The sequence below is a fragment of the Nesoenas mayeri genome (genome assembly GCF_963082525.1).
Source record: "Nesoenas mayeri genome assembly, chromosome: W".
NCBI lineage: Eukaryota > Metazoa > Chordata > Aves > Columbiformes > Columbidae > Nesoenas > Nesoenas mayeri.
In genome coordinates, this window is record NC_137553.1 from 9,540,984 (window position 1) to 9,566,743 (window position 25,760).

General features: G+C 46.1%; 1 protein-coding gene across 9 annotated transcripts in view; it reads left to right on the plus strand.

The window, feature by feature from the left end:
- Positions 1–25,760, plus strand: part of LOC308051385 (protein ARK2N-like) — a 91,340-nt gene that overhangs the window by 17,609 nt on the left and 47,971 nt on the right. Inside the window, exon 3 of one of the 9 annotated variants that reach the window (XM_080361808.1) lies at positions 21,761–21,825. The exons of 7 other annotated variants lie outside the window; for them this stretch is intronic. The gene's annotated coding sequence lies outside the window, so the exon portion shown is untranslated. Of the gene's footprint in view, positions 1–21,760; positions 21,826–22,623; positions 22,743–25,760 lie in introns of those variants that run through there. One more of the 9 variants, XM_080361809.1, reaches the window with a different exon arrangement.

Sequence of the window (25,760 nt, forward strand, 5' to 3'; positions counted from 1 at the left end):
AAAGTTGTTAATCAAAGTCTCTAACTCCATTTTGGTTGTCATATTTATTGGATGTTGTTTTCCCTTACTGGATTGAAGTCCTATTTGAGTTCTATCGGTGTAGTGTTGGCTTTACCGATACCTTGGCTGCCCATACTAGTGGAAATACAGCATCCAAAATTTGTTTGGAGATTGCTTGCTTGCAGCAAGCAGTTCTGCACCATCCATGCAGCTTCTTGTGGGACAGGCAGCTGAACAGAATTCTCAGAAAATGTTATTTGAGCTTACAATTTACTGAACAAATCTTGACCCAAGAGAGGTATAGGGCTTTGTGGCACATACAAAAATTCATTGGTTAAAACTTTGTTCCAAATTTGGCATTCCATTGGTTTCAAAAAATGGGCTTTCTTTGTTTCCCGTGATCTCAAAGACTATCATGGTGAATTTACTAAGAAGTCTTTTACAACTAGTTACCACAGAATAAGTCTATTAACATTTTTCTTGGTTTAATTTCCCAGTTTCATTAGAACTATGGATCTGCTAGGGATGCCTTTAAATTTCATCCTCAGACTGCTTGTCACGGTTTAAGGCAAGGCGGCAATAAACAGTGGCAGATGCTCTCTGTTATCCCCTTTACCTCCCACCACCTCTTTCCTTTAGATTGGAAAGATGATAAGAAAGATAAGGGAAAAGGAAGAGAGACTTAGACTTTAAGTTGGAGAGTTTTAAAGGGTTTTACTAATGCTACTAATAAATAGAGAATATATATTAAAAAATGTACAAAAACAATCTCAGGTGCTCAATGTGGAGTTGGTGTCACTCCAGCAGCGGTGGAGCTGGGTGTGCGGAGCTGGCGGCTCCAGCAGGTGCAGGCCAGGCCCCCAGAAGTCATGGGTGGGACTTCAGAGCAAACCAGAACCTGGTTGCAGGGATGCAGGGCCTGAGGCCTGTAGATCACAGGCAGACAGACAGGGTCCTCTCTAGATGCCTGCCATGGTCGAAGAGACCTTGACCCTTGTGATCGCCCTCTTATGTAGGGGTTATGATGATTATGGGATGGAATACTTCCGTTGGTCAATTGAAGTCACCTGTTCCATCCACCCCTCCTCAAACATGCCCCTCTCTCAATAGAACATGGAAAAATCTAAACATGAGCTTCTTGAGCATTCCCTTGGTCTCTTATCAGCACTGAGTACAGCATTCTAGGAAAAAAATACAGGCTAAAACTCAGAAAAGTACAGCCAACTAGAAGAACTTAGCTGAAAGAAAAAAATCACTAAAAGAGAACTGGTCTTGTTTTTAACAAAACCAGGACATTCCACCCCTTACTCACAGTATCACAGTATGTTTGGGATGGAAGGGACCTCAAAAGATCATCTAGTCCAATCCCCCTGCTGGAGCAGGAATGCCTAGGTGAGGTCGCACAGGAACATGTCCAGGCGGGTTTTGAATGGCACTCACCCTTTATATATTTATAAACATTAATAAGGTCACCCCTCAGTCTCCTCTTCTCCAAACTAAAGAGACCCAGCTCCCTCAGCCTTTCTTCATAAGGGAGGTGCTCTACTCCCTTAATCATCTTTGTTGCCCTACGCTGGACCCTCTCCAGCAGTTCCCTGTCCTTCTGGAACTGAGGGGCCCAGAACTGGACACAATATTCCAGGTGTGGTCTCACCAGGGCGGAGTAGAGGGGAAGGAGGACCTCTCTCGATCTACTAACCACCCCCCTTGTAATACACCCCAGGATGCCATTGGCCTTCCTGGCCACAAGGGCACAGTGCTGGCTCATGGTCATCCTGTTGTCCACCAGGACCCCCAGGTCCCTTTCCCCTACACTGCTCTCTAATATGTAATTTCCCAACCTATACTGGAACCTGGGGTTGTTCCTGCCCAGATGCAGGACTCTACACTTTCCCTTGTTAAATTTCATTAGGTTATTCCCTGCCCAACTCTCCAGCCTGTCCAGGTCCCGCTGGATGGCAGCACAGCCTTCTGGCGTGTCAGCCACCTCCCAACTTAGTGTCATCAGCAAACTTGCTGATAGTACACTCAGTTCCCTCGTCTAAATCATTAATGAATATATTGAATAATATTGGCCCCAGTACTGACCCCTGAGGCACTCCACTAGATACTGGCCTCCAACTAGATTCCGCACCATTGACTACCACTCTCTGGCTTATCTCCTTAAGCCAGTTTACAACCCACCTCACTTCTCTATTGTCTAGACCATACCTCTTCAACTTAGCTGTGAGGATCCTGTGGAAAACTGTCAGGCACTTTACTGAAATCAAGGTAGACCACATCCACCGCTCTGCCCTCATCCATCCACCACTCTGCCCTCATCCATCCACCGCTCTGCCCTCATCCATCCACCGCTCTGCCCTCATCCATCCACCTTGTTACATTTTAATAAAAGGCTATGAGGTTAGTCAAACATGACTTACCCTTGGTAAAGCCATGCTGACTGCCCCTAATAACCCTCTTATCCTTGATATGCCTTGAGATGGCACCAAGGATAAGCTGTTCCATTACTTTCCCAAGGACAGAGGTGAGGCTGACCTGTCTATAATTACCCGGGTCCTCCTTCTTGCCCTTTTTGAAGACTGGAGTGACATTTGCTTTCCTCCAATCCTCAGGCACCTCTCCCATTTCCTAAGACTAGGCAAAGATGATGGAGAGCAGTCTAGCAATGACCTCAGCCAGCTCCCTCAGCACCCATGGATGCATCCCATCTGGACCCATGGATTTATGGATGTCCAGACTATTTAATTGCTCCCTAACCCAGTCCTCATCGACTAAAGCAAACTCCTCCATTGACCTGGCTTCATCCGGAGTCTCAGGGGTACAGGGCTCCCCAGGACGGCCTCCAGCAGAGTAGACAGAGACAAAAAAGGCATTGAGTAATTCTGCCTTCTCTGTATCTTCTGCCACCAGGGCACCTACCCCATTCATCAGTGGGCCTACATTGCCTCTGCTATTAGTTTTATCTGCTATGTATTTGACTAAGTCCTTGACCCCTCTCGCCAGCTGTAATTCTAAGGAGGCCTTGGCTATCCTAGCTGCCTTCCCTAAGATGAGGGTCAACTTTGAGTATTTGGCACGCTGTTCCTTTCAGAAGGGAATTACCTATTACAATCATCCTTCTTTCTTTCTTATCAGTTGCAGTTTAAGTTGTGAAGTCAACCGCCTCTTCCTACGTGATCTTGTAGGCAGGCTTGGCACCACCTCCTCACTTACCACTTCTTCAAGATCCAAGGCCTCAAACCTATTACGGAGGGGCACCTGGGGATGCAAAGCAGGCAGGGAGGGGGGCTGCCTGTGATGCCGAACTGGAATACGCTTCCAACCCTTGTCGTCTTTTAGGTCCCCTACCTCTGCCCGACAGCGACAAGGGTGGGGCTGTCTCAGGACTTCCACCTCTGTCCGAGAGGGCAGGAGGTCCATCTCCTTTTGGGGGGAACCTCCCTGGGGCCTTTCTGACTGGCACGTCAGGGTGTTACTCCACCAGTCGATCTCGGTTTCGCACTCCCCGATGGACCTCAGCATCTCAACCTCTTCCTTACCATTCCATACCATTTGAGTCATACCCAAATCACTACTGCTTTCTGCCTGTCTTCAAATGTATATACACACATGCACACATATGTATATCACTAGTTCATGAGTGCAAGTCTCTCTGTCACAGCAGTCTCTCTCTAGGCAGGAGAGATAATGTGCAATGTGATGGAGTTTGTGTCCAGGAATTGTAAGTCAGAGATGTCAGTCTCAGGCAAGTTACTGGACACCACTCAATGAGGTTACCTCAGGGTTCATCACCATCACTGCATCAACCTGAAAGACACTCATGGAGCTGTCGAGGGTTTAGATTGCGGGGTGACAATAAAACCCTGGCAGATGTATTGTTAACCTCCTCTCCCCCCCACTTCCACCTTTTTCCCCTCCCTCTTCCCCCTTCCCACTGAGGACAGGCGATCGGGAGGGAAAGAAGGACAGAGAGAAGAGAGTTGGAAAAAATTAAAGATGTTTTACTAATGCTACTAATAAGAATAGAGAAAATAATACAAAATATACAAAACCAATCTTGAAAGTCTCAGCAACTGCAGAGCTGGCACCCAAAGTCCTGAATTAGACTCTGCAGCCAACCAGAGCTGGATTCAGTCTCTCACTAGGCCTCAGTTCGCAGGGACAACTAGCAAGGTCCTCTCCTAATGTCGGCCATAGGCAGAAGGGAAAAGGCAAAAAAGGGACAAGATCCTTGTGATCTCCCACTTTTATATGAAGTATTCTCGTGAATGGAATGTTATACACAGTTGGTCAGTTTCTTGGTCACTTGTTTCTCGTCGCCCCTCTCGCGAGATGTCCATCCATGCTTATCAATAAGTTTGCATTCCATTGCTAGGTTTACCAAAACATGTGTCTGGTTCTCCAGGAAAATGCAGCTAATATGAAGGCTTTAGCTGACAGGCAAATTCACTAAAAGAGAAACTTGTTTTTAACAAAACCAGGACAGGAGCACTCTTAGTGTCATGCAGCAATTTCCCTCATACAGTTTGAAATTGAGTATTCTCACCCAGAAGCATATCTCCTTGAGGTACACATTGGACTTCAGCATCCTTCAGCATCACCCACCAAGTACATCGAGGCCCTTGAGCAAAAACAATCCCACGAATGGGTTTGCCTTTGCCCAAAGCAGGAACAATACAGACACCTTTTCCTAACATGTTCCTTCCATGCACCACAGGGACTTTATCCCCTTCTACTGTATGTAAAAGCTCTGATAGAGCAAGGCCAGCTCGACTGATCGATCCCCAGGTGTTAACTAATCAGCTGGCTTGTGCCAAATTCTTCTCCCAATTTTTAAAGGTTCCACCTCCCATTGCCTTCAGAGTAGTGTTTAACAAACCATTATATACCTCAATCTTCCCAGAGGTTGGTGCATAATAGGAGATGTGATATATCCATTCAATACCATGTTCTTTGGCCCAGTTGGTTATGAGACTATTTTTAAAATGAGTCCCATTGTCTGACTCAGTTCTTTCTGGAGTACCATGTCGCCACAGGACTTGCTTTTCAAGGCCCAGAATAGTGTTCTGGGCAGTGGCATGAGACACAGGATATGTTTCCAGCCATCCCGTGGTTGCTTCCACCATTGTATGCACATAGTGCTTGCCTTGGCATGTTCTAGGGAGTATAATATAGTTAATCTGCCAAGCCTCTCCGTATTTATATTTCAACCAACGCTCCCCATACCACACAGGCTTTAACCTTTTGGCCTGCTTGATTGCAGCACATGTTTCACAATCATGGATAACCTGTGAAATAATGTCCATGGTTAAGTCCACCCCTTAGTCCTGAGCCCATTTATATGTTGCATCCCGTCCTTGATGCCCTGAAGCATCATGGCCCCACCGAGCTAGGAAAAGTTCACCTTTATGTTGCCAGTCCAAATTCACCTCAGCTACTTTAATCTTAGCAGCTTGATCTGCTTGCTGGTTGTTTTGATGTTCCTCAGTGGCTCGACTTTTAAGCACATGGGCATCCACATGCCGTACTTTTACAGTCAGGTTCTCTACTCCAGCAGCAATGTCCTGCCAATTGCAGGTGCTCTGGAGCTTTACCTTGTTTCAGTGCAGTCTGGATCAGTCCATGGCAGATAGTAGGTCTGTGTTTCCACCCTTGGGGCAGTCGATTCCAGGTATACTGGATACCCCTCCAGGTAAAAGCAATCTGTGGCCTGCATTCTGCTGCTAACGGAATAGAGAAAAATGCATTAGCCATGTCAATTGTGGCATACCATTTGGCTGCCTTGCTCAGTCTCTGGTAGGGAGACACAAGAATCCCTCCTACTCTGTCTTGAAAGCCTCCCACTGGAAATTGAAGCAGCTTTTCTCTTGGGAGCTTTATTTTTCAGCTCAGGTACTCATTCCTGTAGGTCAGCAGTGGGCTTTCCATGCCAATTACTCATATCTTCTCCCTGATCATGCAAAAAAGACCATAATTCACCTTGTGACATGTTGCATTTCCCTTGGGCTGATGCTGCAGAAGGGTATGTCTTCCCAATAGCTGTGGCTCGGGCCCGTGTATGTGACGAGTAGGATCTGTCCTCCCTCTTGGACAGTTTGTCACACAGTTTCTCCACAGCTGCGACACAGGCTTCTTGTAGGGGAGAAGAAAGAGTGTCCTCGTATTGCTGCAACATCTCTGCTACTTCACCCACAGTTTACAGATTGTCCTTTGAAAGGGTGAGTAATCCTAAAGTGCAGGCATAAGATGGTGGTGGTCTCTGCACAAACTTCCGCATTATAGTTCGGGTACATGGCACTTCATCAGGATCTATAATTGTCTGTGGGTCACTGTAAATTATCTCTCGTACAGCCAGTTCTGTCAGATACCTAATACCCCTCTCCATAGTAGTCCATTTGGTTGGGTGGCATATTATATCATCTTTTAAAGGGTACCTGATTTTTACTGCTGACAAAATTCTTCTCCAGAGGCTTTGATTTAGTTTCTTTGCAATTGCCTTATCAATGCCACCATCTCTGGCCAGGGATCCCAATTGACTGGCTTCACTGCCATCTAAGTCCAAACTATTAGCCCCATTGTCCCAGCATCAAATGAGCCAAGTGACAATTGGCTCACCTTCAGGATGGCTAAAGTCTTGTTTCACAGTCCTTAGCTCCTTCAGAGATAAGGACCGTTCTATTAATTCATCCCTTGCTGGTCCCTTTGTTTTAGTAGCCTGGGATAGAGGTGGAAGGAGTTTAGAAAGGGCTATGGGAGGAGCTGTAGAAGGGCCTTCTTTTTCCTCCTCTGATTCTTCATCATCACCTTGCTCTATTCCAGAAACAACCTCTCCCTGCTCTGTGGTAGAAGGACCCTCTGCTTCCTCTTCCTCATCTTCCTTCGCAATGGATTCCAATTGTGCTTTCTTTTGCTTCCTCTTTGTTGGGGCAACTAAAACTGCTGAAGTCTGAGTGGCCACATTACATGTTGTGGGGGTCTGAGTAGATGCAGAAACTGATGTTGCAGTTTTAGTGGCTGCTGCATCCAAGTATAGGAAGTGGAGCTGCTGCAGAGGCTGCTGAGGGGGGTGCACTAGCTGTCACGGATGTTGTAGCTTTAAAAGCAGCAACTCCTGCCGCAGGAGTTAGAATCGCTACAGTCCTCCTAAACAGTTTTATCAGCAGCAAAGACTGACACACATTCCAGAGACCCAATAATACCAACAAGCTTCGCTCGAAGGTCCAGGGATATTCAAAATTGCCAAAAGCATCTGTAATTTGCTCTAATGACACAGGCAGAGAATAGTTAAATAGCTTTTCTAAAATCTCACTCCTGAAACTGAGAAAACAAAAAGCACAGGTCTCTTGAATTTCTTCTGCTTCTACTGGAGAATTCCAAAAATGCATACTCCCAAAGTATGATAACAATGAGTTGAAATACATCATGGACTTAACTAAAATCACATATATCAGTGGTACACAACCCAGGACCACAGCTATTATAACAAGTTTATCTCTACTTCCAAAAGTAATGTTCTGCACAGAAACATAAACAAGAAGAATTAACCCCCAAAAAAGGCATTATTAAATCCAAATAGATTTGCAACAACATCCTTTAAAATCAAAACCAAACTCAAACCACAGTATGCTTTATGGCCCATAAAGCACACAGATCTATCGTCTCCCAAAGTTTCCTCCCACCAGAGGATTCAAACACAGGCTGTGCACATCAAAGCTCAATGCTCTCTCACTTACACTACCCAATAAGCTGTTTACATTAACTGTCAGATACTGCTCATAGCCCATCTCAGTCAAAACCCCAGCCCTGCTCCAGCGCAATAAAATCTGTCACGATTTCTCAGGCAAATCCAAGTCACGGCACAAATAAAACCTGTCACAGTTTCTCTTATTTCATCCCCGTACACTCTCTCTGTATGGTATCGTTTCCCGGGGACGGTCCCTTTTCTCCCCATACGGGCCACCAATTAAATCTGTCAAGGTTTAAGGCAAGGCAGCAATAAACGGTGGCAGATGCTCTCTGTTATCCCCTTTACCTCCCACCACCCCTTTCCTTTAGATCGGAAAGATGATAAGAAAGATAAGGGGAAAGGAAGAGAGACATAGTCTTCAAGTTGGAGAGTTTTAAAGGGTTTTACTAATGCTACTAATAAATAGAGAATATATACAAAATATACAAAACTAATCTCAAGTGCTCAATGCTGAGTTGGCGTCACTCCAGAAGTGGCGGAGCTGGGTGTGCAGCGCTGGCGACTCCAGCAGGTACAGGCCAGGCCCCCGGCAGTCATGGGTGGGACTTCACAGCAAACCGGAACCTGGTTGCAGGGCGACGGCGGGAGGTTTAAAAGCGGCTGAAACTCGATACTAGCATTCAGTTGGCTGATCGTAGCCAGCCCAGCGAGAGCCGAAGCCGGCAAGATTCAGCCGACCACGGGGTTCAGCAGAGAGTAGGAAACTCAGTGGGAATAGAGCAGGGACAGCGTGTTTCTCGGCGTGTCATGATCCGCGAAGCCCCGGCAGCCATTGCGAGAGATCAGCTGGCGTGGCGGGAGGGCGTTCCCACGGTGACAGCGACCACACCCCCTCCACTTGACTTGACAAAGCCTCAGGGAGGGCAGAGACTAGTCGGCGCAGTAGGAGGAGGGTGGAGCTTGTGTCGCGGGTGAGTCCCACTCACACTGTGCTGCAGCAGAGGGTGTGGTAGCTTGTGCAGCAGGGTGCAGAGATTGCTCGTTGCCTGTCAGACTCTCTTAACTCTCTTACCTTTACCAGTGTCCCACACTGCTGATGACCATGGTCACCTCTAGAAAAAGAGCTCGTCTCAAAAAGACTGTGGCAATGCAGACTGAGGTTTTGCCCTGAACTGTGGCTGTTCAGGTCTCCGGCTGCAGGCAGTGCCAGAGCCTGCTGCTGCCAGGGGAGGGAGGCCAGCATTCCACCTGCGTGAGGTGTGAGCAAGTGCAAGATCTGCTTAGCATGGTGGTGAAACTTAAGGAGGAGTGTGAAAGGGAGATCGACTGGTGGAGTAACACCCCGGCGTGCCAGTTGGAAAGGCTGCAGGGAGGTACCCCCCAAAAGGAGACGGACCCCCTGCCCCCTCGGGCAGAGGGGGAAGTCCTGAAACAGCCCCTACCCCGTCACTGTCGGGCAGAGGTAGAGGACCGAAAAGACAATGAGGGTTGGAAGCATATTCCAGTTCAGTGTCACAGGCAGCCTCCCTCCCCGCCTGCTTTGCTTCCCCAGGTGCTCCTCCATAATAGGTTTGAGGCCCTGGATCTTGAAGAAGAGGTAGGTGAGGAGGTGGTGCCAGACCTGCCTACAAGGTCACTTAGGAAGAGGCAGTTGACTCCACAACTCAAGACTGCCACCAATAGGAAAGAAATAAGGGTGATTCTAATAGGTAATTACCTTCTGAAAGGAACAGAGGGCCCAATATGCAGAGTTAACCCTCATCTTAGGGAAGTTTGTAGTCTACCTGGAGCCCGGATCAAGGATATCGCTAGAGAGCTCCCCAAACTGGTGCATCCGACAGACTACTACCCGCTGCTGGTCTTCCAGACAGATGGGAAGGAAGCTGCTTCGTGTAGTCTGAGGGGAATGAAGAACAATTTCAGGGTCTTGGGAAGGATGGTGAAAGACTCGGGGGCTCAAGTGATCTTCTCTTCACTCCTTCCGTCTTCAAGTGACCATGTGGGATGGAATAGGAAAATTCAGTCTCTGAATGGTTGGCTCCAAGACTGGTGCTACAGGCAGGGCTTAGGATTTTTTTATAATGGCTGGTTTTATAAGACTCCAGTCCGGACAGTGTTACGCGGGAAAGGTTTATCTCGCAGGGGCAAAAGGATGCTGGGGCAGGAATTAGCTGGGCTCATTTGGAGAGCTTTAAACTAGGCTCAGAGGGGGGTGGGGTTGAAGCTGGGCTTGTCCCAGTGGGGCAGCATTCTAGAACCGATGAGGACCAGGTGGCATCCTATGCCCCTAGGGAGAAACTGGTGTGTTCGGCATGCTCCCTGAAATGCCTGTACACCAATGCTCACAGCATGGGGAATAAGCAGGAGGAGTTAGGATCCTGTGTTCGGTTGGGAAATTATGATCTGGTGGCAATTACAGAAACATGGTGGGACAGCTCACATGACTGGAATGTGGTCATGGATGGCTATGTCCTTTTCAGGAAAGAGAGGCCAGCCAGGCGTGGTGGTGGAGTTGCTCTCAAAGCAAGTCTCTATGTGAGAGAGCAACTACAATGTACTAAATTCTGCCCAGGAGCGGATGAGGAACGAGTTGAGAGTGTACAGGTTAGAATTAAGGGGCAGGCTGGCAGGGGTGACACTGTTGTGGGTGTCTATTAGAGGCCACCAGATCAGGCTGAGGAAGTTGATGAGGCCTTCTATGGGCAGCTGAGAGTGGCCTCACAGTCACAGGCCCTGGTTGTGGTGGGAGATGTTAACTTCCCTGATGTTTGCTGGAAGGACCATTCAGCCGGCCAGCCACAGTCTAGGAGGTTCCTCTAGTGCATTGACGATAACTTTCTCATTCAAATGGTGGAGGAGCCGACCAGGAGAGGAGCTCTGCTCGATCTCATCCTCACTAAGAAGGAGGGTCTGGTCGAAGCGCTAAAGATCGAGGGCTGCCTGGGTTGCAGTGACCACGAGATGGTGGATTTCAGCATCTTGTGTGGCAGGAACAGAAGAGCAAGTAGAATTGCAACCCTGGACTTTAGCAGGGTTCACTTTGGCCTTTTCAAGCAATTGCTGGGGGAAATCCCATGGGCAAGGCAGCTTGAAGGTGAAGGGGCCCAAGATAGCTGGGTGGCATTCAGGGATTGCTTCTTCCAAGCTCAGGATCAGAGCATCCCCACACGTAGGAAGTCAAGGAAGGGAGCCAGGAGGCCTGCGTGGTTGAATAGGGATCAGTTGGGTATGCTCAAGCAGAAGAGGAGAGTTTACAGGTCATGGAAGCAGGGGCTGGCCACTTGGGAAGAATATAAGGCTGCTGTTAGAGGATGTAGGAAGGCAGCTAGGATAGCCAAGGCCTCCTTAGAATTACAGCTGGCGAGAGGGGTCAAGGACAGCAAAAAGAACTTTTTCAAATACATAGCGGATAAAATTAATACCAGAGGCAATGTAGGCCCGCTGATGAATGGGGTAGGTGCCCTGGTGGCAGAAGATACAGAGAAGGCAGAATTACTGAATGCCTTCTTTGTCTCTGTCTACTCTGCTGGAGACCTTCCTGGGGAGCCCTGTACCCCTGAGACCCCGGATGAAGCCAGGTCAATGGAGGAGTTTGCTTTAGTCGATGAGGACTGGGTTAGGGAGCAATTAAATAGTCTGGACATCCATAAATCCATGGGTCCAGATGGGATGCATCCACGGGTGCTGAGGGAGCTGGCTGAGGTCATTGCTGGACCGCTCTCCATCATCTTTGCCAAGTCTTGGGAAATGGGAGAGGTGCCTGAGGATTGGAGGAAAGCAAATGTCACTCCAGCCTTCAAAAAGGGCAAGAAGGAGGACCCGGGTAATTATAGACCGGTCAGCCTCACCTCTGTCCCTGGGAAAGTAATGGAACGGCTTGTCTTTGATGCCATCTCAAGGCATATCAAGGATGAGAGGGTTATTAGGGGCAGTCAGCATGGCTTTACCAAGGGGAAGTCATGCTTGACCAACCTCATAGCCTTTTATGAGAATGTAACAAGGTGGATGGATTATGGTAGAGCGGTGGATGTGGTCTACCTTGACTTCAGCAAAGCGTTTGACACAGTCTCCCATAACATCCTAGTTGCTAAGTTGAGGAGGTGTGGTCTGGACAATAGACTAGTGTGGTGGATTGCAAACTGGCTAAAGGAGAGAAGCCAGAGAGTGGTAGTCAATGGTGCGGAGTCTAGTTGGAGGCCAGTATCTAGTGGAGTGCCTCAGGGGTCTGTACTGGGGCCAGTATTATTCAATATATTCATTAAGAATTTAGACGAGGGAATTGAGTGTACTATCAGCAAGTTTGCTGATGACACTAAGCTGGGAGGAGTGGCTGACACGCCAGAAGACTGTGCTGCCATCCAGCGGGACATGGATAGGCTGGAGAGTTGGGTGGGGAATAACCTAATGAAATTTAACAAGGGAAAGTGTAGAGTCCTGCATCTGGGCAGGAACAACCCCAGGTTCCAGTATAGGGCGGGGAATGACCTATTAGAAAGCACTGTCGGGGAAAGGGACCTGGGGGGTCCTGGTGGACCGCAGGATGACCATGAGCCAGCACTGTGTCCTTGTGGCCAGGAAGGCCAATGGCATCCTGGGGTGTATTACAAGGGGGGTGGTTAGTAGATCGAGAGAGGTTCTCCTGCCCCTCTACTGCGCCCTGGTGAGACCCCATCTGGAGTATTGTGTCCATTTCTGGGCCCCTCAGTTCAAGAAGGACAGGGAACTGCTGGAGAGAGTCCAGCGTGGGGCAACAAAGATGATTAAGGGAGTGGCGCATCTCCCTTATGAAGAAAGGCTGAGGGAGCTGGGTCTCTTTAGTTTGGAGGAGACTAAGGGGGGACCTTATTAATGTCTATAAGTATATAAAAGGTGAGTGCCATGAGGATGGAGCCAGGCTCGGTGGCAAACAACGATAGGACAAGGGGTAGTGGGATCAAGCTGGAACACAAGAGGTTCCACTTAAATTTGAGAAGAAACTTCTCAGTGAGGCTGACGGAGCACTGGAACAGGCTGCCCAGGGGGGTTGTGGAGTCTCCTTCCCTGGAGACATTCAAAACCCACCTGGACATGTTCCTGTGTGACCTCATCTAGGCGTTCCTGCTCTGGCAGGGGGATTGGACTAGATGATCTTCTGAGGTCCTTTCCAATCCCAAACATACTGTGATACTGTGATGCAGGGCCTGAGGCCTGTAGATCACAGGCAGACAGACAGGGTCCTCTCTACATGCCATCCATGGTCGAAGAGAGCTTGACCGTCGTGATCGCCCTCTTATGTAGGGGGTATGACGATTATGGGATGGAATACTTCCGTTGGTCAGTTCTAGTCACCTGTTCCATCCACCCCTCCTCAAACACGCCCCTCTCTCAACGGAACGTTGGAAAACTTATCAGTCTTTCTGGGCTACCATAGTAATAAATCTAAACCTGAGTTTCTTGAGCATTCCCTTGGTCTCTTATCAGCACTGAGTACAGCATCCTAGGAAAAATATGCAGGCTAAAACTTAGAAAAGTACAGCCGCCTACAATAACTGAGCTGAAAGAAAAATCACTGAAAGAGAACTGGTTTTGTTTTTAGTAAAACCAGGATGCTGCTCCATTCAGTATTACAACATCGCTGTAGTGGGGGTCAGAGAAAACCCCCCTTTCACTGCCTTGGAAGCGGGCAGCCAGGTTTTTTTGTTTGTTTGTTGTTTTTTTTTTTTTTTTTTGCTTTTACTTTCTCTTCTTGCTACAGTTTAGATACAGGTGAGGCCACGCAGGTAGCGTTAATTGCTGGTGCTAAGTGGGAGCTGCCAGGGAGCTAAGTTTATCTAGCAGCTTGACCCAGACCTGGAATTTATATTCAAACAGTACAGCACAGGCCTGGGTTATTTTGCTTTTTTATTTTCCCATTTAATTCCAGCCATAATACACTCTATATGCAATTCTAATTAGCTGAGCAATAGTTACATTCCTCTGCCCCATGTACCTTTTGCAATTTCTTACAGATGTCAATAAACAGCATATTAACCGTCAATCCATTACTTTACTTTTCCTCAGTTCAAATCAGGTCACATTCTAGCAAGTTTTAAATACAACCTTCTACAAGTGCACATCCATCATAGCATTTGGTTTTCTTTCCCATACCTCCAACAAACACAAATTCAATGAGAATCAGAGTTTAACAACCTCAGTTATTTTCTGGTCTCAGTATTACTAGATAACAATATAAGCAATTACTCTAATGTGTAAGGATGCATCCTAAGGGGGAGCAAGGTGGTATTTTAGTAGTGGAACCGATTCTCATTTTTTAATTATCTCCCCAAACAAAATTCTTTTGGTACCAAATATAAATATACAAACTAAAATACTGAGCTCAGATATGCAAACCAAATACCAAGTTCAAATATGCAGATGGGTCACAGTTAGACTTATTCAAGACAATATCTTGATTTTTGCATTGCACCTTTGAACCGCTTACTGCTCAGCCAGGTGGAGGTGCTGCTGGGTCTCCCTGACAAAACAGGTCAGTGTGCACTGGAGCCCAATTGGCACCTGCCCCCCCTGCCGACACAGCAAAGTGGACTGGGCAAGGCTTTTATTAGCGTCTCATCTGGGGTGATACAACTGTTATCCCAAAATCAGGATTCTTTATCCAATGCGTATACAAAAGAGCCGAATTTAGTACACCAAGATGAGACACAGCCTATCACAAAGTTGCGTGAGTCTGGATATTGGAATAAAGCTAGCATGCTAGAAAGAGAAGTAACAGCTGTTAGACACAAAATCTTATCATCACATTCATGCAGTAAAGAACTGAAGTACTCACGGTCTTCTGTATAATCACAAAATGTACATTTTGAGTCAATGGATTCTCATGATTTAGCAGTCTGTCAACTTACTGTACCATATAACAGGTAAAGACTTATTAAACTGTAGTATGCTTAAACAGATACCTACAAAGAAAACAGCTTAATAAACAAGACGTCTATGACTGCTGTATTATATAGCGCTGTTGAGGACAGTGTTTACTGACATGACCCTCATTACCGCAAATAAAGCACTTAAGATTTGTTTGATTTACACTGTGGTGAGACAACGTGGCTGCTAATACCGAGGCCCGATGTGTTTCAATCCCTATATTCTGACAAACCTTAACGTATTGTGCAACATCATTGGCTTTACCTTTCACCAACAACAAAGCAGCCTGGCAGTCAGAGTTAGCATTGTCAAATGCCAGGTGAAGCAGTAAACGTTTTGCTGCATCTTCATTTTCAACCTGCCTTGCTATAGCGGTTTGCAGTCTGTCAATCAAGTTTCTTTAAGACTCCTGGAGTCCCTGTCTAATTGTTGCAAACGAGCTTACACGCTGCCCTGCCTCTGGGACCCGATGCCATGCTGTAATAGCAAGACGAGTTGCCTGTTCAAAAACCTGCTGCGGAAGCTCAGCCTGCACCTGTGGAGTGATATACTGTCCAGTTCCTAGCAACATATCCTGACTCCTGATGACAAATTTTCCAAGACCTGTTCAATGACAAGATCTTTATTCTTGAATTGCTACACAGAATATTGCATTGGTGTTAAAATTGTTTTAGCAAGCAATTTCCAATCCCATGGAGTCATTACATATGTGGCACCAATACCTTCAATAATCCCCATTGTAAAAGGACTGTGTAACCCATTCTCTTACACAGATCTTTTTAACTCCTTAACCATTGTATAAGGTAGTCTCTCATGTTCTGGCAGTTGTTGTGGTTTGTAAATAACTGGAAAGGTGAAAGAAAAATCGCCATGCTCCATAGCCTTATCACGCCATTTTTGCATCACCCTTTTGTGTTCCGCTGTCTTAGTCATGAAGGGGTTACTAGGTGCTGTATAAGCATCATTAAAATCAGGCAAAGGAGATGCTGAGGGCAGAGTTTTAGACTCCTGACCCAGCTCTTCACAAATTTCTGCCTTATCTTTACACAGCTGTGATGGCATTAATGATGGAGGTAAAACAGACTCTTTTTTGAGATCTACAGAGTTTGACTCAAAAGGATGAGTGCTGTCAAGACTCAAATCATTAGCAACCTGCTCATTTGTGTTTTTCTGTCCATCCTCCCCTGTTTGCCCTTGCATTATTTGCTCTGCTGACCACAACTGCGACAGCGCAGAGTACACAAATCTACAAGTTACATGCAAAACATCGGGGACTGTAAAACCTGAATTCTTTTGTGCGTATAGATATTCCCCGACCTGTTTCCAAATTTTACTGTCAAACGTCCCCTCACTTGGAAACCAAGCACAATTCTCTCTCACCCATACCAGGAGCAAAGCGACCTGCTTCTCAGAAATAAAATACCCAGAAAAATGCAATATCTGCACTAAAACCTGCAAATACAATTTATGTTCCTGAGAAACGGCTTGCCCCATACTAAGGCAATCCCGCAGCTCTCTCGTTCAACGAGGACTGCTTGTCCCTATTTATACCCTCGGGATTAATGTGGCCACAAATAAATTTTACTCACCCATCGGATTGTGTGGTCACCACCAAACACACTGCTCGATGAAGAGCCTCCAGGGGTCACACACTCACACGGGGCACCATTTGCGGCAATTAGAAATGACGCACACTGGGACACAGACAAAGATTCATGCAGAGAGATCTTGTCCAGGAAGGAGTGCAGGGTCGGGCAGATCAGAGAGCTGAGCCAGGCTGAGGCCTTCTTTATTAGTCAGTGGCAATTTATAGGATTTACAGATACGGACCTGGACTAAGATGGTACATAAGATGTTTTTCCAATTATTGTTATTAAAAACACACCACACTGATGTTTATCTTTGTTTCAGTTACGTTCCCACTCATTCACAGACCAGGCCCAAGGACATTCACACCTCATACTTATGGGGGCAGTTTTCTGACCCGAGATATAATTCTCACTGGCCTGGGCTATCGCTTCTGACACTCATAAAACCCATACTTCTGTATAATCTGTCCAAGGCCCTTTAGCTGGAACTGCCGTTCCCACAGCCAGCCCCTTCCATGATCTGTAAATGCTCCTCTTCCACTTGAGCTTGCCCAGCAGTTCCCTGTTTAACCATGCAGGTCTCCTGGCTCCCTTCCTTGACTTCCTACATGTCGGGATGCTCTGATCTTAAGCTTGGTAGAAGCAGTCCCTGAATGCTAACCAACTATCTTGGGCCCCTTTAATTTTAAGCAGCCTTGCCCATGGGATTTCCCCTAGCAGTTGTTTGAAAAGACCAAAGTTGGCCCTACTGAAGTCCAGGGTTGCGATTCTGCTTGCTATTCTGTTCCTGATAGTACACTCTATTCCCTCATCCAAATCATTGATGAATATATTGAATAATATAGGCCCCAGTACTGACCCTTGAGGCACTCCACTAGATAGAGGCCTCCAACTGGACTCTGCCTCATTGACACTATGTCTAAGAGCGTAGATAAGTGTGCCACTGGTTGTCGCTTCCCCCCCAGCCCACTTGCTGGTGAAGCAGTGTGAGAGGCAGAACAAGCCTCCACTCTGTGCAAGCATTGTTCAACAATAACAAAAACATCTATTATCAACACTGGTTTTAGTATAAATCCAAAACATAGTCACATACTAGCTACCATAAAGAAAATTAACTCTACCCCAGCCAAAACCAACACAAGCTTTCAGGGAATATGATATCTTTCAAATTTTCTCCTCATCACCTGTCCCCCAGGCAATAACTGTGTTTCCACACCCAGAGCCTGTAAAAGATTTTTCTCAAATAAGCTGGGGAATCTTCCACTAATATATTCCTTCCTCATACACTTTTAATTCTTATCACAAATAGGAATTTATTCATAATTGTCTCTCCTTCCCCCCTGCTACCCCATTTATTACAACTCTATCTCCAGTTTTAGATCTTTTTACATTAGAATTTAGAACAACAGTTCTTTAAATGTTCCTTAAAATCTTCAAAACAAAATTTCCCTGAAGGTGCTTCAGGTACTTTTGAGTTAATGACATGCAAGTTATCAATCAGAGAAATAGCTTGGATTTTGTATTTGCACTGAAGCAATGCAATTTATTAAATTATAACTTAAAGTAAAATGTAGGTGGATACTGCTTCTTCCTTGCAGCCCATACTATTTGATGCTGTTTTCTTGGCAATTTTGAGAGAAACTAAGTCAGCCTGTAGGTTCTCGTACAACCAGGACTTCTATGGGAGACACTTGAGGAGCACTTGAATGGTGTATTAGATACTCCTTAAAAGTCTTTACATGGTTCACCTCAGCCTTTCCTCATAAGGGAGATGCTCCACTCCCTTAATCATCTTTGCTGCCCTACGCTGGACTCTCTCCAGCAGTTCCCTGTCCTTCTGGAACTGAGGGGCCCAGAACTGGACACAATATTCCAGGTGTGGTCTCACCAGGGCAGAGTAGAGGGGAAGGAGAACCTCTCTGACCTACTGACCACCCCCCTTGTAATACACTCCAGGTACCATCGGCCTTCCTGGCCACAAGGGCCCAGTGCTGGCTCATGGTCATCTTGCTGTCCACCAGGACCCCCAGGTCCCTTTCCCCTACGCTGCTCTGTAATAGGTCGTTCCCCAACTTATACTGGAACCTGGGGTTGTTCCTACCCAGATGCAAGACTCTACACTTGCCCTTGTTATATTTCATTAAATTTTTCCCTGCCCAACTCTCCAGCCTGTCCAGGTCTGTGGATGGCAGCACAGCCTTCTGGCGTGTCAGCCACTCCTCCGAGTTTGGTGTCATCAGCAAACTTGCTGATAGTACACTCTATTCCCTCATCCAAATCATTGATGAATATATTGAATAATACAGGCCCCAGTAGTGACCCTTGAGGCACTCCACTAGATAGAGGCCTCCGACTGGACTCTTCCCCATTGACCACAACTCTCTGGATTCTTTCCTTCAGCCAGTTCGCAGTCCACCTCACTACCTGATCGTCCAGACTGTACTCCCTCAGTTTAGCTCTGAGGATGCTGTGGGAGACTGTGTCAAATGCTTTACTGAAGTCAAGGTAGAGCACATCCACCGCTCTGCCATCATCCATCCACCTCGTTATGTCTTCATAAAAGGCTATGAGGTTGGTCAAGCACGACTTCCCTTTGGTGAAGACATGTTGACTGCCCCTAATGATCCTCTTATCCTTGATATGCCTTGAGATGGCACCAAGGATAAGTCGTTCCATCAGTTTTCAAGGGATGCAGGTGAGACTGATCGTTCTATAGTTACCCGGGTCCTCCTTCTTGCCCTTTTTGAAGGCTGGAGTGACATTTGCTTTCCTCCAATCCTCAGGCACCTCTCCCATTTCCCAAGACTTGGCAAAGATGATGGAGAACGGTCCAGCAATGACCTCAGATAGCTCCCTCAGCACATGGGGGTGCATCCCATCTGGACCCATGGATTTATGGATGTCCAGATTGCCTAATTGCTCCCTAACCCAGTCCTCATCAACCGAGGCAGACTCCTCCATTGTCCTGACTTCCACTGCAGAAGAAGATTATGGGGGTTAAGTCTACATTAATTTTATTTCCCACTCAGCTTTACTTTCTTAATCAGTCCTAAATATACTTGTGCTGAGTCAACTGAGATAGGTTTAAGTTCCACAGTAAGCTGGGGGGATGACATAGCCAGGACAGCTGTCCCTAAAGTAACCAAAGGGATATTCAGTACCATATTAGGTCATGTTCAGTTCAAGAAGGACAGGGAACTGCTGGAGAGGGTCCAGCGTAGGGCAACGAAGATGATTAAGGGAGTGGAGCACCTCCCTTATGAAGAAAGGCTGAGGGAGCTGGGTCTCTTTAGTTTGGAGGAGACTGAGGGGTGACCTTATTAATGTTTATAAATATATAAAGAGTAAGTGCCATGAAGATGGAGCCAGGCTCTTCTCGTTGGCAAACAATGATAGGACAAGGGGTAATGGGATCAAGCTGGAACACAAGAGGTTCCACTTAAATTTGAGAAAAAACTTCTTCTCAGTAAGGGTGACAGAGCACTGGAACAGGCTGCCCAGGGAGGTTGTGGAGTCTCCTTCTCTGGAGACATTCAAAACCCGCCTGGACATGTTCCTGTGCGACCTCACCTAGGCGTTTCTGCTCCAGCAGGGGGATTGGACTAGATGATCTTTTGAGGTCCCTTCTAATCCCAAACATACTGTGATACTGTGAAAACTGGGGTCTGGTGGGGGAGGAAAGCTCGCTCTCTCCCTCCTGGGGAGCACGGTGGTCTGAGGCCTCCGCGGTACGGGGCTCCTCAGGACAGCCTCTGGCAGAGTAGACAAAGAAGGCATTCAGTAACTCTGCCTTCTCTGTATTTTCTGTCACCAGGGCACCCACCTCGTTCATTAGTGGGCCTACATTGCCTCTGGTGTTAGTTTTTTCTGCCACATATTGGAAAAAGCCCTTCCTGTTATCCTTGACCCCTTTCACCAGGTTTAATTCTAAGGAGGCCTTAGTTTTCCTAGTTGCCTCCCTACACCCTCTCACAACAGCCTTATATTCTCCCCAAGTGGCCAGCCCCTCCTTCCATGATCTATAAACTCTCCTCTTCCACTTGATCATACCCAGCAGTTCCCTGTTTAACCACACAGGTCTCCTGGCTCCCGTCCTTGACTTCCTACGTGTCGGGATGCTCTGATGTTGTGCCTGGTAAAAACAGTCCCTGAACACTAAACAACTGTCTTGGGGCCCTTTACCTTCAAGCAGCCTTGCCCATGGGATTTCCCTTAGCAATTGTTTGAAAAGGCCAAAGTTTACCCTGCTGAAGTCCAGGGTTGCAATTCTGCTTGCTATTCTCTTCCTGCCACATGAGATCCTGAACTCCACCATCTCATGGTCGCTGCAACCAAGGCAGCCCTCAACCTTTATTGCTTCAGCCAGACCCTCCTTGTTAGTTGCTTCAGCCAGACCCTCCTTGTTAGTGAGGATGAGGTCCAGCAGTGCACCTCTTCTAGTCGGCTCCTCCACCCTTTGCATCAGAAAGTTATCGTCAAGCCACAGGAGGAACCTCCTAGACTGCAGCTGGCTGGCTGAGTAGTCCTTCCAGCAAACATCAGGGAAGTTAATATCCCCCACCACAACCAGGGCCTGTGACTATGAGGCTGCTCTCAGCTGCCTGTAGAAGGCCTCCTCAACTTCCTCACCCTGATCTGGTGGCCTGTAATAGATGCCCACAATAGTATCACCCTTGCCAGCCTGCCCCTTGATTTTCACCCACAGATTCTCAACTCACTCCTCATCCGTGCCTGGACAATACTCAATACGTTGTAGTTGCTCTCTCACATGAAGAGCAACTCCACCACCTCACCTGGCTGGCCTGTCTTTCCTGTAAAGGACATAGCCATCCATGACCACATTCCAGTCATGTGAGCTGTCCCACCATGTCTCCGTAATTGCCAGCAGATCATAATCTCCTGCCCTAACACAGGTTTCTAACTCCTCCTGCTTAATCCCCATGCTGCACACATTGGTGTACAGGCATTTCAGAGAGCGAGCTGAGCACACTGATTTCACCCCAGGTGTATGGGAGGCCTCGCGGCCCTCACGTACTCTAGAGTGATGCGCTACTGATGCAAGCCCAGCTACAACCCCATCCCCCTTCGAGTCTAATTTAAAGCTCTCCAAATGAGCCCTGCTAATTCCTGTCCCAGCATCCTTTTGCCCCTGCAAGATAAACCTTTCCCACGTATCACTGTTTGGACTGGTGTCTTGTAAAACCAGCCGTTATCGAAGAACCCATTTGCTTTATTATAACAGACTACATCTCTAAGCTAGACTGAGATTACTGATGATACCTTGTCACTTATTTGGTGTTACTACTGATGGTTGGAATTTAAATTTGTGGTTGCCCATTCCCACTTGTTAGTGTTCCCTCTTCACGTATCTGATTAGCATGAGTAGAGCCTGTACCGTAGAGAAATTTCTCTGCAGATATGACTTTCTGCAGTTCAGGCAATTATCGATTATTCATTCAGGACTGAAAGTGAAGTGCAGCTCAGTCACTGAGGTGTTGCCATTAAACCACTGCAGATGTGTTACTGTATCCACAACTTGTCAAGAGCACAGACTACTAGCTGCTGCTGCTCTTTCTTGTAGGCACAAATGACACTGAAAGCTGGAATCAAGACCAGAGTCAAGAGAGACTATAAAGCCCTGGTGCGGTAAGTGAAAAATACTGGTGCCCAAGTCATCTTTTTCTCCATTCTACCAGTTGGAGGAAAAGGGGCAGCCAGAAACAAACGTATAATGCACCTTAATGCCTGGCTTCAAGGTTAGTGACATTGTGAGGGTTTTGGCTTTTGTGACAATGGGACATTCTTTTACAATTGTAACCTGTTAGGGAGGGATGGAATCCACCTGTCTGGAAAGGTAAGGATATATTTGGCAGTAAGCTGCCCAACTTGATGAAGAGGGCTTTACAGTGATGAGCTCGGGGGGTGGGGTCCAAAGTGGTGATGCTCACACCATCACATCTAACTGGGGAATAAGCAAGGCCAACCAGAGCAGTGACAAATATTCCTTAGCTGCCTCCCAGGATGAGAACTAGAAGGCAAACCACCTCAAGGGTACACATGGCTGTGGTGGATCCTTCTGCACCCCTCATGAGAAACCCACATGCTTGAGTACTTCCCTGAAGTGTCTGTACACCAATGCATGTAGCATGGGTAATAAAAAAGAAAAATTGGAGATCTGTGTCTGGACGCAGGGCTGTGATCTCATTGCGATTACACAGACATGTTGGGACAGCTCACATGACTGGAATGTTGTCATGGAGGGCTGTGTACTTTTCAGAAAAGACAGGCCAGCCAGGTGAGGTCGAGGAGTTGCACTTTATGTGTGAGAGCAACTCGAATGTCTTGAACTCTGCCTAGGGGATGAGGAAGAATGAATTGAGTCCTTATGGGTAAAAATTAAGGGGCAGGCTAGCAAGGGTGACACTGTCATGGGTGTTTACTACAGACCACCTGATCAGGAAGAGGAAGTTGATGAGGCCTTCTACAGACAACTGGAAGTAGCCTCACAATCACATGCCCTGGTTCTTATGGAAGATTTCAGTCATCCCCCTGACATCTGCTGGGTGAGCAACACAGCTAACATACACAGTCCAGGAGGCTCCTGCAGATCATTGATGACAACTTATTGACACAGATGGTGGAGGAGCCAACGAGGAGAGGTGTGCTGCTGGACCTTGTCTTAACCAACCAAGAAGAACTAGTTGGAGATGTCATGGTTGGAGGCAGCCTCGGCTGCAGTGACCATGAGATGGTGGAGCTCAGGATCCTGTGTGGAGGAAGAAGGGCAACAAGTAGGATTACAGTCGTGGACTTCAGCAGGGTGAACTTTGGCCTCTTCAAGGTCCTACTTGGAAGAATCCCATGGGTTAGGGCTCTAGAAGTCAGGGGGGTCCAAGAGAGCTGGTTAATATTCAAGCATCACTTCCTCCATGCTCAAGATCGATGCATCCCTATGAGCAAGAAATCAAGTAAAGGAAGTAGGACACCAGCATGGATGAGTAAGGAGTTCCTGTCAAAAACTCAGATGGAAGAAAGATGTTTATGTAATGTGGAAAAAGGGACAGGCCACCTGGGAGGAATATAAAGTGGGTGTTAGTGTATGAAGGGATGGGGTGAGGAAGGCCAAACTCCACTTGGAATTAAATCTGGCCAGGGATGTCAAAGACAAGAAAAAGGGCTTCTTCAGACTTCATGTTCTTTTTTCCTCTCTCTCTCTTTGCTGGGGAAGTTGTATATATTGATTATGTTTCATGTTGCTAGCCATTAGTTTCATTCTTAAGAAAGCTCTGCCAGCTGAGCCTTTTTTTCCTAAATCAAGGATAATAATGCAACAAATTATTTTGGGGTAAATGCTGCTTTGATTTAAGGGTAAGTTAGTTTTTTTTGCTTTGGTGGTGTGTTTTGGTTTTTTTTTTTTCTTCCTTTCCTGTCAGTGCCTGCATGGTACTGATGAAAACTACCTTTATTTTTTTTTTTCTTCCTCTTTTTATACCTTATAACATGGTATCCTCTTACATGCTGTTATTTAATTTTTGTAGTCAGATATATGCAAAGTCTTATGTTGTAGGAAAGAAATGTCTGTTTCCTGGTCTGTTTGTTATCCTCTTAAAGTAGAGGTCAAATTTCTTCACCTCTGCCAACTGGGAGTAAATACTGTAGGAAGTATCTGATAGTAAAACTCATGTTAGGGACATTATTCATAACACACCTGTAACTGGCTTTTGACCCAGTCAGTTCTGTTTTTTGAAATACATGAAGTAGCTTTTTTTAATTTGTAGAACCAACCTGTGTACACATCATACTATTTTTTTCATTTATTGTTTGTCAAAAGCTTATTCTAAATAATCCTGTGCTGTTCTTTTTCTTTACCAGGCTTCATTCTCCTGTAACAGACTGTGCCACAGTCCCTTTAACTCTGCCTGTGTCCACAGATATTTGTATATGTCTGCAGCGTTCTACAAGAATTTAACTGTTTTGTTGCAGTAGTTTCTTAGGAAATGTCAACTAGGGAGGAGACTGTTAGGATTTGTAAGGGTACAGACTCAAAGGTTAGATATCTTGAGTTAGCTGTGCTCTTCTGTACAGTTCAGTGGCACAGGTGTTTTCTTGGTGAGAAGGTAGTGGGTTGTTTCCAGTGAAGCTGTACCCGTTGCTTACTGAGTCCTAATTAGGTCATGACAGACCAGTGTAATGAGTGCTTCCTTCATTAGGAGCACTTTGGACATGTAAAGACTATGATACTGATTGTTAGCAACCTGGTAGATGCTGAAATCAATTGGCAGCTCTTGTTACTGGTCAAAAAAAGATCAAGGGTTTGGTGTCAAAACAGCCCAACAGCAGTTGGTATCTTACTAAAATTTTCATAATTTGAATGCAATGTGACTTTGCCTTTAGTGTATTGATACCATTTTTTCAGTAATATAGCTACTGCAAATTCATGTTGCAATATTTAGATTTTATACTACTAGCTGAATAATTAAAGCAACAAATGAATAATATTATTGGCTTGTGGATGAGAAAATTACTTGAGATCAGGGTTTGGTTGGCTTATAGCTCCTTTCCAGCCTTTTTGTAGAATTTGGGCATGTCACCTAATCTCTCTTCTTCAGTTGGCCAGACCATAAAATGGGTATGTTACTGCCCTATGCCAGGAAGATTCTGGCTTAAAGCAAAGACACAGCACTAGTATTGAATTAAAGTATTTGAAACTTAAAACACTTGAGGGTTAGTTTTGTTTATTTCCTGTGGCAAAGGTGTGTAAAATGGTCTGATTATAAAATACTTACAAACTGTAGAGTTGCTTAATATCTCTTAACTCATCTTTTTGTTAAATGACTGTCATAAATCTGTTGTCCCAAAACTGGATTCTTTTATCCGGTGTGCAAAAATCCAAATAACACAGTGTTGAGATATTTGTTTATTGCATGTCTGTGCAGAGATGGGTGCTAGGTGGTAACTCCACAAAGCTAGCACACCTTGGCTATGGCACTGATAACTGTTGCTCAGTATGTATAAATGTTATCAGTACTTTTACAATTATACTTAGCCACCCTTGTTCCCATTGGTTCTTGCAATGCTTCATCTCTACTCAAGAGCATCCTCTGTTTTCACCCTGTGTGTTCTGTGAGGAAGGGGCTTTTTGTGGTAGGGGGCTTTCCCTACCTGAGGGTGGGTTTTTTACTATGTTAATTAGGATAGTTCATGCATAGTTCAAGTGATTCTCACTTTGGCTATATCAGCTGGCTTGTTCTCTTCATGCTTCTTGGTGTTTCTTTGCTTGACTAATTTATGGCATCATCCTGTTCCTCTTTTCAGGGCCATGTCTTGTTAACTATTTTATAAAGGTTGATTAATGTCCTTTGTCTTTATTTCTCGTATACCTCCAACAAATCCATACCACTTCTAGTTCAGTGACTTGATGTCTTAGCTGTAAGAGATGAGGAGGTGCTGGCGAGTCCCTTTCTCTGCTGTGGAAGTGGCAAGACAGCCTGTTCAGTTGTAGCATCAGTTAGCTAGGCAGCATTGTTACTGGAAAGGAACATAACACAGAATTTGTCAAAACAACTCTGTTATGTGCTGAG